At 45.7% G+C, this 13,558-nt stretch overlaps 15 non-coding genes across 15 annotated transcripts; all 15 read left to right on the forward strand.

Moving 5' to 3' along the window:
- Window positions 1-5,344: 5,344 nt before the first annotated feature.
- Trnar-ccg (transfer RNA arginine (anticodon CCG)) lies at window positions 5,345-5,417 on the forward strand. The gene has a single exon. It is a non-coding gene; the product is annotated as a tRNA-Arg (tRNA).
- A 502-nt stretch (window positions 5,418-5,919) lies between these two features.
- Trnar-ccu (transfer RNA arginine (anticodon CCU)) lies at window positions 5,920-5,992 on the forward strand. Its single transcript has one exon. It is a non-coding gene; the product is annotated as a tRNA-Arg (tRNA).
- A 502-nt stretch (window positions 5,993-6,494) lies between these two features.
- Trnar-ccu (transfer RNA arginine (anticodon CCU)) lies at window positions 6,495-6,567 on the forward strand. The gene has a single exon. It is a non-coding gene; the product is annotated as a tRNA-Arg (tRNA).
- A 502-nt stretch (window positions 6,568-7,069) lies between these two features.
- On the forward strand, window positions 7,070-7,142 carry Trnar-ccu (transfer RNA arginine (anticodon CCU)). Its single transcript has one exon. It is a non-coding gene; the product is annotated as a tRNA-Arg (tRNA).
- A 502-nt stretch (window positions 7,143-7,644) lies between these two features.
- Window positions 7,645-7,717, forward strand: Trnar-ccu (transfer RNA arginine (anticodon CCU)). Its single transcript has one exon. It is a non-coding gene; the product is annotated as a tRNA-Arg (tRNA).
- Window positions 7,718-8,219: 502 nt separating this feature from the next.
- Trnar-ccu (transfer RNA arginine (anticodon CCU)) lies at window positions 8,220-8,292 on the forward strand. The gene has a single exon. It is a non-coding gene; the product is annotated as a tRNA-Arg (tRNA).
- A 502-nt stretch (window positions 8,293-8,794) lies between these two features.
- Window positions 8,795-8,867, forward strand: Trnar-ccu (transfer RNA arginine (anticodon CCU)). Its single transcript has one exon. It is a non-coding gene; the product is annotated as a tRNA-Arg (tRNA).
- Window positions 8,868-9,369: 502 nt separating this feature from the next.
- Window positions 9,370-9,442, forward strand: Trnar-ccu (transfer RNA arginine (anticodon CCU)). Its single transcript has one exon. It is a non-coding gene; the product is annotated as a tRNA-Arg (tRNA).
- Window positions 9,443-9,944: 502 nt separating this feature from the next.
- On the forward strand, window positions 9,945-10,017 carry Trnar-ccu (transfer RNA arginine (anticodon CCU)). The gene has a single exon. It is a non-coding gene; the product is annotated as a tRNA-Arg (tRNA).
- A 502-nt stretch (window positions 10,018-10,519) lies between these two features.
- Trnar-ccu (transfer RNA arginine (anticodon CCU)) lies at window positions 10,520-10,592 on the forward strand. Its single transcript has one exon. It is a non-coding gene; the product is annotated as a tRNA-Arg (tRNA).
- A 502-nt stretch (window positions 10,593-11,094) lies between these two features.
- On the forward strand, window positions 11,095-11,167 carry Trnar-ccu (transfer RNA arginine (anticodon CCU)). Its single transcript has one exon. It is a non-coding gene; the product is annotated as a tRNA-Arg (tRNA).
- A 502-nt stretch (window positions 11,168-11,669) lies between these two features.
- Trnar-ccu (transfer RNA arginine (anticodon CCU)) lies at window positions 11,670-11,742 on the forward strand. The gene has a single exon. It is a non-coding gene; the product is annotated as a tRNA-Arg (tRNA).
- Window positions 11,743-12,244: 502 nt separating this feature from the next.
- On the forward strand, window positions 12,245-12,317 carry Trnar-ccu (transfer RNA arginine (anticodon CCU)). Its single transcript has one exon. It is a non-coding gene; the product is annotated as a tRNA-Arg (tRNA).
- A 502-nt stretch (window positions 12,318-12,819) lies between these two features.
- Window positions 12,820-12,892, forward strand: Trnar-ccu (transfer RNA arginine (anticodon CCU)). The gene has a single exon. It is a non-coding gene; the product is annotated as a tRNA-Arg (tRNA).
- A 502-nt stretch (window positions 12,893-13,394) lies between these two features.
- Trnar-ccu (transfer RNA arginine (anticodon CCU)) lies at window positions 13,395-13,467 on the forward strand. Its single transcript has one exon. It is a non-coding gene; the product is annotated as a tRNA-Arg (tRNA).
- Window positions 13,468-13,558: the final 91 nt, after the last annotated feature.

Raw genomic sequence — 13,558 nt, forward strand, 5'->3', positions numbered from 1 at the left:
AGCGACCGGCCAACCGACCGACTCAGGTGTAGCATCTGTAGACACTCAACCCTCCTGCGAAGACATATCTGCTCCTGCCCTTGTCGCCGTGGAATCGCCCAATGAGGCAATGGATACGGACGCGACCTCAGTCGCTTCGGGTAGTGCTCCTCTGCATCCTGGAGCTTCTTTAGGAGGTATCAAAAGCGTATCAGGTGCACAGAAAACGGACTCGCAACCAGCCGTTTCTAGTGGTGCTCTTCCGAATCCTGCAGCTGCCTTAGGCACTGACCACAGCCCGTCAAGTGCAATGAAATCAGACCTGGCGTCAGTCACTTCGAGTAGTGCTACTTTGCAACCTGAGGCTTCTTCAGGTACCGTCCAAAGTCCACCACGAGACGCATCTCCCAAGAAATCTAAAAAACGGAGGATCGCGCGTCAAGGTGCAGAGCAGACTGCACCACAACTGCGTGAACAGGCGAAGCAAATAGGGGGCAAAATACGTCAATCTGCATCTGAGAACTTGCAGTGCAATCAGCAGTCATCTAACGAAGACCCTGTGTCCTTGGATAGTACCTCCGGTTCTGCCAGTTTGCCCTCCGATGACGTAGCAATTACCCGAACCGAAGATAAAAATCACCAGCAAACACCTGAATATAGTGCACCACTTAATGACGAACCGATGACAGGGCTGTCGAATCCGTGGGCAGACGATGTCGACGACACTACAAAGGAGGACGAAATTATGGACACCACAGGAACCGTTACAGTCACCACGATGGCCACACCACGCGATGACGTCGTCTTGAATGTCATCGCCGCGACGGATACTGTCCCAGACACGGAGAAGCCGACTGATCCCTTCCCAAGTCATGAATATTTCTAGTCTGAACGGTTTTACTGACTTGTGTCCACATGTCTCTCGGGTCAGATTTCTTAATGTTTTTTCGAAATGATATGTTGCCAGAGTTTTTCCCAATTACACTCCCGTCTTGGCTAACGTAGTTCCGTTGCAGGCCTATAAGATCGCTACGCTGAACATCAATAAAATTTGTAGCCCATTTAATTTACAAAATTTAAAAGATTTCCTGTATGCAGCTGATGTGGACATTTTGTTTTTACAAGAAGTAACAAACATCGAACTTGACTTCATACAGGGGTATAATGCTATAGTCAATCCTGGAATTGGATGTGATTTGGGTACCGCATTTCTTTTCAAAGAGGGCGTCGTCATTACAGACGTAACAAAACTGCCTAACGGCAGAGGCATTGCCGGCACGCTTTATAACACCAGGATTATTAATGTCTATGCCCCATCTGGTTCTACCAATCGGTGCCAACGAGCACAGTTTTTTAAGGAGGGAATTGTTCCTTTGTTTGGTGTACACTGCACCCATACCATCCTTGGAGGCGACTTTAACAGTGTCATACATGCCAAAGACCAAACTCCGAACTACAACAAATCGCCGGACCTGGAACGTATCGTCACCGACCTCCGTTTAACTGATTCGTGGGAGCAAAAGCACGGCGCGGCACCCGGCTTTACCCACCTCACTAATCATTCAGCGAGCCGGTTGGATCGAATATATGTCTCGCCCAATCTGAAACACCGCATCCTGCAGTCTGAAGTTTGGCCAACTGTTTTTTCGGACCACGCTGCATATATCTGCACATTAAATTTGGAACGACAAGGAACCTGTCGATATAAAGGGCCATGGAAACTTAATGTTTCACACTTAAAAGATCCTGCCTGTCGAGAAGCCTTTCTCACCACTTGGAGAGCCTGCGAGACCAAACTCAGCTCTTACCACTCGACCTTGGATTGGTGGCTCAAATGCGCCAAACCTCAGATCCGGAGATGTTTCATCAACTACTCCCGGGAGAAGAGCTTTTGGCGGAAAAGAACGATAGAATTTTACTTTCATTGTCTCCGAGAACTCTACCTGCAAGGTGCTACAGCTATTGGGAACCATGGGAGAATTAAAAAATTCCAGGCAAAAATACTGACATTAAGGCGACAACAGCTTGAAGGATACCAAATAAGGTCAAGAGCAGAGACTGTGGCGCAAAAAGAAGCCACTTCGATATATCATGTGATTCGTGAAACTAAACGAGGATTCCGCAAAATACTGACGGAGCTTAAAACTGATAATGGAACCACCTTGACAATGCACAACGACATAAAAGCAGAAATACTAACCCATTTCGACAACTTGTTTTCACATAAAGAGGTAGACGAAAAAGCACAGGACGATTTACTGACCCACCTGCAAGGACGCGTTGGTAACGCGTACGCGGAAGCTCTAATAGCGGAGGCGACCGAAGACGATGTACACTATGCTGTCTATCAAAGTGCAAAAAATAAATCCCCTGGAGCTGACGGCATACCAGCAGAATTTTATCAAGTCTTCTGGGAACATATAAAACATAGAATTACATGCATCTGTAATGAACTTCTGAACCTCAATAAGGAGATACCGAAAGATTTTCGTGAAGGTATGATAGTGTCAATCGCAAAAAAATCGGCTGGCAAGAAAATTGGAAATTTGAGACCAATCACTCTGCTGAACAGTGACTATAAAATTTTTTCGCGGCTCTTAGCCCACAGACTTAAAAATGTAATGGCCAGCGTCACCGGCCCATATCAGTCTAGCGTGGGCAAAGATAGGAAAATTCAGCAGACGCTGTCCGACTACCGCGACATAATTTCAATAGCAGAAGTATGTCGACTAAAATGTGCCATCGTGTCGTTAGATTTCGATAAAGCCTTCGACAGGATCAGCCACTCCTACCTCCTGAAAACGATGGGCGCAATGGGTTTTCCGCCGAGATTCGTCGACCTCATACGACGTTTGGTAACGAATAACTCCTCCAGAATCATCATAAATGGACAGCCTAGCCGGCCAGTCGAGATCGCATGTTCCGTCAGGCAAGGTTGTCCGTTGTCCATGGCACTTTTTGCCATGGCCATCGAACCTTTGCTCGCTACCTTGACTCAGCGGTTACAAGGATTGCAAATACAAGGAAACAAAATAATATGTAAAGGTTATGCGGACGATGTTGGGTTTCTCGTTATGAATGTAGCGGAAGTCGAGACGGCAATGCACATAATAGAAAAATACGAACGAGCGTCAGCCGCGAGGTTAAACAAAACCAAGTCCGGCATATTCAATATCGGATGTGGCATTGGCATGCGCACACACGGTCAGTTACGTGAGCTAACAGCCTTGAAGTGTCTCGGCATTGATTTCCGAAAAAATATACGTCAAACTATTGCGGCCAACTATAGACAAGTACTAACTACCATACGAGCTAGTGTACGGACACACAGTATTCGACAATTAAATGAAATTCAGAGAGTGTCTTTAGCGAACGTCTCTATTACTTCCAAAGTCAATTATGTCGCCCAGATACTGCCAATACCCGCCGGCATCGCCAAACAAATTATGTCAGCAATAGGCTATTTTGTGAGCCGTGGCCACATATTTAAAATCCAGTATGACACTCTGACGCTCGCCACTAATAATGGCGGCTTAAACTTAACGAATGTTACTAAAAAGTCGCAGGCTCTGTACATCTCCAATACATTTCAACAATGGAGACAATCCGGCAGCTGTATCGCCGCGCACTTGCTATCTGAAATAGCTCCAGATGACCTCTCTCCACCCATTAATGTGCAGCACATACCGAGCGGACTTTACCATTTACGATGGTTTTTAATAGAATATAGCTACCTACGTTCAAGAATTCCGGAAAAAGACATGACAAACGTAAAAGAAATATATGGCAAATTGATGGGAGAAAAGAAGAACAACAAAATAGAACAAAACTATCCATGTTCTAACTGGAAAGTGATATGGGCAAATATTCATAACCGTAACTTAGCTACTCATCTGAAAGCAACATGGTACTTTGTTGTAAATAGGAAAGTTGCAACAAACTCGAAACTTCATTCGATCCACTTAGCGGATTCGCCTTTGTGTGCAACGTGTAGTTTAATTGACAACGAAGAACATCGTTTCGTGTGCGACAAGGTTAAAGATATCTGGCTGAATGTCCGACGAAAGCTGGCACTCATCCTTCGAACGTCACCTAACGCTATAACGCCTGCGGACTTTTTGACACCGGATGATGTACCCTTTCCTAACACGAAACGCAACGCAGTCAATTGGCTGAAAGCGGCAACGGTCCATTACCTCTTCACGAAGGAAGAGAAAAGCCAAGAGGATTTTTGGATCTCTCTGCTAACTGAGCATCACATGTTACTGAAGACTAGTAACTATAAAGAAACATACGCAAATTTTTTAATCAAGACCTTGATGTAAAAGAATTAACAAGAAATATCTGCGGACACAGAAGACAAACGTAAGAGAGTGTTCACCACTACTAACTTACTTAACAATCGTGAAAAAAAAAAAAAAAAAAAAATATTTTAGTTTTTACCGGAATTGCCGTTCTTTGAGTTCAACGTTTATTAATTTATTTCTCAAGAAGCCATTATAAATAGTTGCTTCTCACCGAATATGGTTTGTTTTTTAAGCATTTTCAGAGAGAAGAGGCAGTTTCGAAATGCCCTCTGACGTTTCTTTGTCAAGGAAGACTATTTGCTTTAAGTGTGACAACAAAACACAGCGATGAAGAAGGAAACAAACTGAACATAACTTCTGTTTCTACCTACTGAAGACTTCATTCTTTTTTCACATTATCAATAAGCCCAAAGAAGGGGTACATTAGTTTCTCCACGATAAAGGTATTAACTTCGTCTCATCAGTTTATGAAAAAAAAAAAAAAAAAAAAAAAAAAAATGGATAAGGCATCGGTCTCCTAAACCGGGGATTGTGGGTTCGAGTCCCACCAGAGGTACACGTTTTACTCACTGGGGCAAAATCTCTCTCACCACGTACAGATGTAATAGTTGAGAAAGTTGGCCTTCCTGAGTGTTTACAGGTATCCCAGATATCACGAAGATATGAAAATATGCACTTACTGACTAGCTGAAACGAAACTACGGCCATTATCAATCGAATTCTTAGCTGCGAAAATGTTTCGAAGCGCGATGGCGCTGCGAAAGGAAACGCTATTTTAAAATTACTTGTTGCTAAACAGTATGACACATATGAATAGTCAGTCAACTGTCTTGTGTGCAGGACTTGGAGTTCAGATACGCTACAGCCTAAGGCGGCAGGTATAAGAATTGCCAGCAGAAAGTAGGTGCATGGACTTCGATACATCTGAGTATGTACATGAACACAAGAAAGGCTCATGCGACGTCCTGACTCTCTGCAGACGTAGGGGAGCGCACCAGGAAGGGTAAACTTCGCAAGTGTTCATTTTAGCAAGCACACCGCCAACACCGCTCCAGCCAGCCTCTGTGGCCTAATGGATAAGGCATCGGTCTCCGAAACCGGGGATTGTGGGTTCGAGTCCCATCAGAGGTACACGTTTTACTCACTGGGGCAAAATCTCTCTCACCAAGTACAGATGTAATAGTTGAGAAAGTTGGCCTTCCTGAGTGTTTACAGGTATCCCAGATATCACGAAGATATGAAAATATGCACTTACTGACTAGCTGAAACGAAACTACGGCCATTATCAATCGAATTCTTAGCTGCGAAAATGTTTCGAAGCGCGATGGCGCTGCGAAAGGAAACGCTATTTTAAAATTACTTGTTGCTAAACAGTATGACACATATGAATAGTCAGTCAACTGTCTTGTGTGCAGGACTTGGAGTTCAGATACGCTACAGCCTAAGGCGGCAGGTATAAGAATTGCCAGCAGAAAGTAGGTGCATGGACTTCGATACATCTGAGTATGTACATGAACACAAGAAAGGCTCATGCGACGTCCTGACTCTCTGCAGACGTAGGGGAGCGCACCAGGAAGGGTAAACTTCGCAAGTGTTCATTTTAGCAAGCACACCGCCAACACCGCTCCAGCCAGCCTCTGTGGCCTAATGGATAAGGCATCGGTCTCCTAAACCGGGGATTGTGGGTTCGAGTCCCACCAGAGGTACACGTTTTACTCACTGGGGCAAAATCTCTCTCACCACGTACAGATGTAATAGTTGAGAAAGTTGGCCTTCCTGAGTGTTTACAGGTATCCCAGATATCACGAAGATATGAAAATATGCACTTACTGACTAGCTGAAACGAAACTACGGCCATTATCAATCGAATTCTTAGCTGCGAAAATGTTTCGAAGCGCGATGGCGCTGCGAAAGGAAACGCTATTTTAAAATTACTTGTTGCTAAACAGTATGACACATATGAATAGTCAGTCAACTGTCTTGTGTGCAGGACTTGGAGTTCAGATACGCTATAGCCTAAGGCGGCAGGTATAAGAATTGCCAGCAGAAAGTAGGTGCATGGACTTCGATACATCTGAGTATGTACATGAACACAAGAAAGGCTCATGCGACGTCCTGACTCTCTGCAGACGTAGGGGAGCGCACCAGGAAGGGTAAACTTCGCAAGTGTTCATTTTAGCAAGCACACCGCCAACACCGCTCCAGCCAGCCTCTGTGGCCTAATGGATAAGGCATCGGTCTCCTAAACCGGGGATTGTGGGTTCGAGTCCCACCAGAGGTACACGTTTTACTCACTGGGGCAAAATCTCTCTCACCACGTACAGATGTAATAGTTGAGAAAGTTGGCCTTCCTGAGTGTTTACAGGTATCCCAGATATCACGAAGATATGAAAATATGCACTTACTGACTAGCTGAAACGAAACTACGGCCATTATCAATCGAATTCTTAGCTGCGAAAATGTTTCGAAGCGCGATGGCGCTGCGAAAGGAAACGCTATTTTAAAATTACTTGTTGCTAAACAGTATGACACATATGAATAGTCAGTCAACTGTCTTGTGTGCAGGACTTGGAGTTCAGATACGCTACAGCCTAAGGCGGCAGGTATAAGAATTGCCAGCAGAAAGTAGGTGCATGGACTTCGATACATCTGAGTATGTACATGAACACAAGAAAGGCTCATGCGACGTCCTGACTCTCTGCAGACGTAGGGGAGCGCACCAGGAAGGGTAAACTTCGCAAGTGTTCATTTTAGCAAGCACACCGCCAACACCGCTCCAGCCAGCCTCTGTGGCCTAATGGATAAGGCATCGGTCTCCTAAACCGGGGATTGTGGGTTCGAGTCCCACCAGAGGTACACGTTTTACTCACTGGGGCAAAATCTCTCTCACCACGTACAGATGTAATAGTTGAGAAAGTTGGCCTTCCTGAGTGTTTACAGGTATCCCAGATATCACGAAGATATGAAAATATGCACTTACTGACTAGCTGAAACGAAACTACGGCCATTATCAATCGAATTCTTAGCTGCGAAAATGTTTCGAAGCGCGATGGCGCTGCGAAAGGAAACGCTATTTTAAAATTACTTGTTGCTAAACAGTATGACACATATGAATAGTCAGTCAACTGTCTTGTGTGCAGGACTTGGAGTTCAGATACGCTACAGCCTAAGGCGGCAGGTATAAGAATTGCCAGCAGAAAGTAGGTGCATGGACTTCGATACATCTGAGTATGTACATGAACACAAGAAAGGCTCATGCGACGTCCTGACTCTCTGCAGACGTAGGGGAGCGCACCAGGAAGGGTAAACTTCGCAAGTGTTCATTTTAGCAAGCACACCGCCAACACCGCTCCAGCCAGCCTCTGTGGCCTAATGGATAAGGCATCGGTCTCCTAAACCGGGGATTGTGGTTTCGAGTCCCACCAGAGGTACACGTTTTACTCACTGGGGCAAAATCTCTCTCACCACGTACAGATGTAATAGTTGAGAAAGTTGGCCTTCCTGAGTGTTTACAGGTATCCCAGATATCACGAAGATATGAAAATATGCACTTACTGACTAGCTGAAACGAAACTACGGCCATTATCAATCGAATTCTTAGCTGCGAAAATGTTTCGAAGCGCGATGGCGCTGCGAAAGGAAACGCTATTTTAAAATTACTTGTTGCTAAACAGTATGACACATATGAATAGTCAGTCAACTGTCTTGTGTGCAGGACTTGGAGTTCAGATACGCTACAGCCTAAGGCGGCAGGTATAAGAATTGCCAGCAGAAAGTAGGTGCATGGACTTCGATACATCTGAGTATGTACATGAACACAAGAAAGGCTCATGCGACGTCCTGACTCTCTGCAGACGTAGGGGAGCGCACCAGGAAGGGTAAACTTCGCAAGTGTTCATTTTAGCAAGCACACCGCCAACACCGCTCCAGCCAGCCTCTGTGGCCTAATGGATAAGGCATCGGTCTCCTAAACCGGGGATTGTGGGTTCGAGTCCCACCAGAGGTACACGTTTTACTCACTGGGGCAAAATCTCTCTCACCACGTACAGATGTAATAGTTGAGAAAGTTGGCCTTCCTGAGTGTTTACAGGTATCCCAGATATCACGAAGATATGAAAATATGCACTTACTGACTAGCTGAAACGAAACTACGGCCATTATCAATCGAATTCTTAGCTGCGAAAATGTTTCGAAGCGCGATGGCGCTGCGAAAGGAAACGCTATTTTAAAATTACTTGTTGCTAAACAGTATGACACATATGAATAGTCAGTCAACTGTCTTGTGTGCAGGACTTGGAGTTCAGATACGCTACAGCCTAAGGCGGCAGGTATAAGAATTGCCAGCAGAAAGTAGGTGCATGGACTTCGATACATCTGAGTATGTACATGAACACAAGAAAGGCTCATGCGACGTCCTGACTCTCTGCAGACGTAGGGGAGCGCACCAGGAAGGGTAAACTTCGCAAGTGTTCATTTTAGCAAGCACACCGCCAACACCGCTCCAGCCAGCCTCTGTGGCCTAATGGATAAGGCATCGGTCTCCTAAACCGGGGATTGTGGGTTCGAGTCCCACCAGAGGTACACGTTTTACTCACTGGGGCAAAATCTCTCTCACCACGTACAGATGTAATAGTTGAGAAAGTTGGCCTTCCTGAGTGTTTACAGGTATCCCAGATATCACGAAGATATGAAAATATGCACTTACTGACTAGCTGAAACGAAACTACGGCCATTATCAATCGAATTCTTAGCTGCGAAAATGTTTCGAAGCGCGATGGCGCTGCGAAAGGAAACGCTATTTTAAAATTACTTGTTGCTAAACAGTATGACACATATGAATAGTCAGTCAACTGTCTTGTGTGCAGGACTTGGAGTTCAGATACGCTACAGCCTAAGGCGGCAGGTATAAGAATTGCCAGCAGAAAGTAGGTGCATGGACTTCGATACATCTGAGTATGTACATGAACACAAGAAAGGCTCATGCGACGTCCTGACTCTCTGCAGACGTAGGGGAGCGCACCAGGAAGGGTAAACTTCGCAAGTGTTCATTTTAGCAAGCACACCGCCAACACCGCTCCAGCCAGCCTCTGTGGCCTAATGGATAAGGCATCGGTCTCCTAAACCGGGGATTGTGGGTTCGAGTCCCACCAGAGGTACACGTTTTACTCACTGGGGCAAAATCTCTCTCACCACGTACAGATGTAATAGTTGAGAAAGTTGGCCTTCCTGAGTGTTTACAGGTATCCCAGATATCACGAAGATATGAAAATATGCACTTACTGACTAGCTGAAACGAAACTACGGCCATTATCAATCGAATTCTTAGCTGCGAAAATGTTTCGAAGCGCGATGGCGCTGCGAAAGGAAACGCTATTTTAAAATTACTTGTTGCTAAACAGTATGACACATATGAATAGTCAGTCAACTGTCTTGTGTGCAGGACTTGGAGTTCAGATACGCTACAGCCTAAGGCGGCAGGTATAAGAATTGCCAGCAGAAAGTAGGTGCATGGACTTCGATACATCTGAGTATGTACATGAACACAAGAAAGGCTCATGCGACGTACTGACTCTCTGCAGACGTAGGGGAGCGCACCAGGAAGGGTAAACTTCGCAAGTGTTCATTTTAGCAAGCACACCGCCAACACCGCTCCAGCCAGCCTCTGTGGCCTAATGGATAAGGCATCGGTCTCCTAAACCGGGGATTGTGGGTTCGAGTCCCACCAGAGGTACACGTTTTACTCACTGGGGCAAAATCTCTCTCACCACGTACAGATGTAATAGTTGAGAAAGTTGGCCTTCCTGAGTGTTTACAGGTATCCCAGATATCACGAAGATATGAAAATATGCACTTACTGACTAGCTGAAACGAAACTACGGCCATTATCAATCGAATTCTTAGCTGCGAAAATGTTTCGAAGCGCGATGGCGCTGCGAAAGGAAACGCTATTTTAAAATTACTTGTTGCTAAACAGTATGACACATATGAATAGTCAGTCAACTGTCTTGTGTGCAGGACTTGGAGTTCAGATACGCTACAGCCTAAGGCGGCAGGTATAAGAATTGCCAGCAGAAAGTAGGTGCATGGACTTCGATACATCTGAGTATGTACATGAACACAAGAAAGGCTCATGCGACGTACTGACTCTCTGCAGACGTAGGGGAGCGCACCAGGAAGGGTAAACTTCGCAAGTGTTCATTTTAGCAAGCACACCGCCAACACCGCTCCAGCCAGCCTCTGTGGCCTAATGGATAAGGCATCGGTCTCCTAAACCGGGGATTGTGGGTTCGAGTCCCACCAGAGGTACACGTTTTACTCACTGGGGCAAAATCTCTCTCACCACGTACAGATGTAATAGTTGAGAAAGTTGGCCTTCCTGAGTGTTTACAGGTATCCCAGATATCACGAAGATATGAAAATATGCACTTACTGACTAGCTGAAACGAAACTACGGCCATTATCAATCGAATTCTTAGCTGCGAAAATGTTTCGAAGCGCGATGGCGCTGCGAAAGGAAACGCTATTTTAAAATTACTTGTTGCTAAACAGTATGACACATATGAATAGTCAGTCAACTGTCTTGTGTGCAGGACTTGGAGTTCAGATACGCTACAGCCTAAGGCGGCAGGTATAAGAATTGCCAGCAGAAAGTAGGTGCATGGACTTCGATACATCTGAGTATGTACATGAACACAAGAAAGGCTCATGCGACGTCCTGACTCTCTGCAGACGTAGGGGAGCGCACCAGGAAGGGTAAACTTCGCAAGTGTTCATTTTAGCAAGCACACCGCCAACACCGCTCCAGCCAGCCTCTGTGGCCTAATGGATAAGGCATCGGTCTCCTAAACCGGGGATTGTGGGTTCGAGTCCCACCAGAGGTACACGTTTTACTCACTGGGGCAAAATCTCTCTCACCACGTACAGATGTAATAGTTGAGAAAGTTGGCCTTCCTGAGTGTTTACAGGTATCCCAGATATCACGAAGATATGAAAATATGCACTTACTGACTAGCTGAAACGAAACTACGGCCATTATCAATCGAATTCTTAGCTGCGAAAATGTTTCGAAGCGCGATGGCGCTGCGAAAGGAAACGCTATTTTAAAATTACTTGTTGCTAAACAGTATGACACATATGAATAGTCAGTCAACTGTCTTGTGTGCAGGACTTGGAGTTCAGATACGCTACAGCCTAAGGCGGCAGGTATAAGAATTGCCAGCAGAAAGTAGGTGCATGGACTTCGATACATCTGAGTATGTACATGAACACAAGAAAGGCTCATGCGACGTCCTGACTCTCTGCAGACGTAGGGGAGCACACCAGGAAGGGTAAACTTCGCAAGTGTTCATTTTAGCAAGCACACCGCCAACACCGCTCCAGCCAGCCTCTGTGGCCTAATGGATAAGGCATCGGTCTCCTAAACCGGGGATTGTGGGTTCGAGTCCCACCAGAGGTACACGTTTTACTCACTGGGGCAAAATCTCTCTCACCACGTACAGATGTAATAGTTGAGAAAGTTGGCCTTCCTGAGTGTTTACAGGTATCCCAGATATCACGAAGATATGAAAATATGCACTTACTGACTAGCTGAAACGAAACTACGGCCATTATCAATCGAATTCTTAGCTGCGAAAATGTTTCGAAGCGCGATGGCGCTGCGAAAGGAAACGCTATTTTAAAATTACTTGTTGCTAAACAGTATGACACATATGAATAGTCAGTCAACTGTCTTGTGTGCAGGACTTGGAGTTCAGATACGCTACAGCCTAAGGCGGCAGGTATAAGAATTGCCAGCAGAAAGTAGGTGCATGGACTTCGATACATCTGAGTATGTACATGAACACAAGAAAGGCTCATGCGACGTCCTGACTCTCTGCAGACGTAGGGGAGCGCACCAGGAAGGGTAAACTTCGCAAGTGTTCATTTTAGCAAGCACACCGCCAACACCGCTCCAGCCAGCCTCTGTGGCCTAATGGATAAGGCATCGGTCTCCTAAACCGGGGATTGTGGGTTCGAGTCCCACCAGAGGTACACGTTTTACTCACTGGGGCAAAATCTCTCTCACCACGTACAGATGTAATAGTTGAGAAAGTTGGCCTTCCTGAGTGTTTACAGGTATCCCAGATATCACGAAGATATGAAAATATGCACTTACTGACTAGCTGAAACGAAACTACGGCCATTATCAATCGAATTCTTAGCTGCGAAAATGTTTCGAAGCGCGATGGCGCTGCGAAAGGAAACGCTATTTTAAAATTACTTGTTGCTAAACAGTATGACACATATGAATAGTCAGTCAACTGTCTTGTGTGCAGGACTTGGAGTTCAGATACGCTACAGCCTAAGGCGGCAGGTATAAGAATTGCCAGCAGAAAGTAGGTGCATGGACTTCGATACATCTGAGTATGTACATGAACACAAGAAAGGCTCATGCGACGTCCTGACTCTCTGCAGACGTAGGGGAGCGCACCAGGAAGGGTAAACTTCGCAAGTGTTCATTTTAGCAAGCACACCGCCAACACCGCTCCAGCCAGCCTCTGTGGCCTAATGGATAAGGCATCGGTCTCCTAAACCGGGGATTGTGGGTTCGAGTCCCACCAGAGGTACACGTTTTACTCACTGGGGCAAAATCTCTCTCACCACGTACAGATGTAATAGTTGAGAAAGTTGGCCTTCCTGAGTGTTTACAGGTATCCCAGATATCACGAAGATATGAAAATATGCACTTACTGACTAGCTGAAACGAAACTACGGCCATTATCAATCGAATTCTTAGCTGCGAAAATGTTTCGAAGCGCGATGGCGCTGCGAAAGGAAACGCTATTTTAAAATTACTTGTTGCTAAACAGTATGACACATATGAATAGTCAGTCAACTGTCTTGTGTGCAGGACTTGGAGTTCAGATACGCTACAGCCTAAGGCGGCAGGTATAAGAATTGCCAGCAGAAAGTAGGTGCATGGACTTCGATACATCTGAGTATGTACATGAACACAAGAAAGGCTCATGCGACGTCCTGACTCTCTGCAGACGTAGGGGAGCGCACCAGGAAGGGTAAACTTCGCAAGTGTTCATTTTAGCAAGCACACCGCCAACACCGCTCCAGCCAGCCTCTGTGGCCTAATGGATAAGGCATCGGTCTCCTAAACCGGGGATTGTGGGTTCGAGTCCCACCAGAGGTACACGTTTTACTCACTGGGGCAAAATCTCTCTCACCACGTACAGATGTAATAGTTGAGAAAGTTGGCCTTCCTGAGTGTTTACAGGTATCCC

This window comes from Schistocerca gregaria, unplaced genomic scaffold, assembly GCF_023897955.1.
Source record: "Schistocerca gregaria isolate iqSchGreg1 unplaced genomic scaffold, iqSchGreg1.2 ptg000850l, whole genome shotgun sequence".
NCBI lineage: Eukaryota > Metazoa > Arthropoda > Insecta > Orthoptera > Acrididae > Schistocerca > Schistocerca gregaria.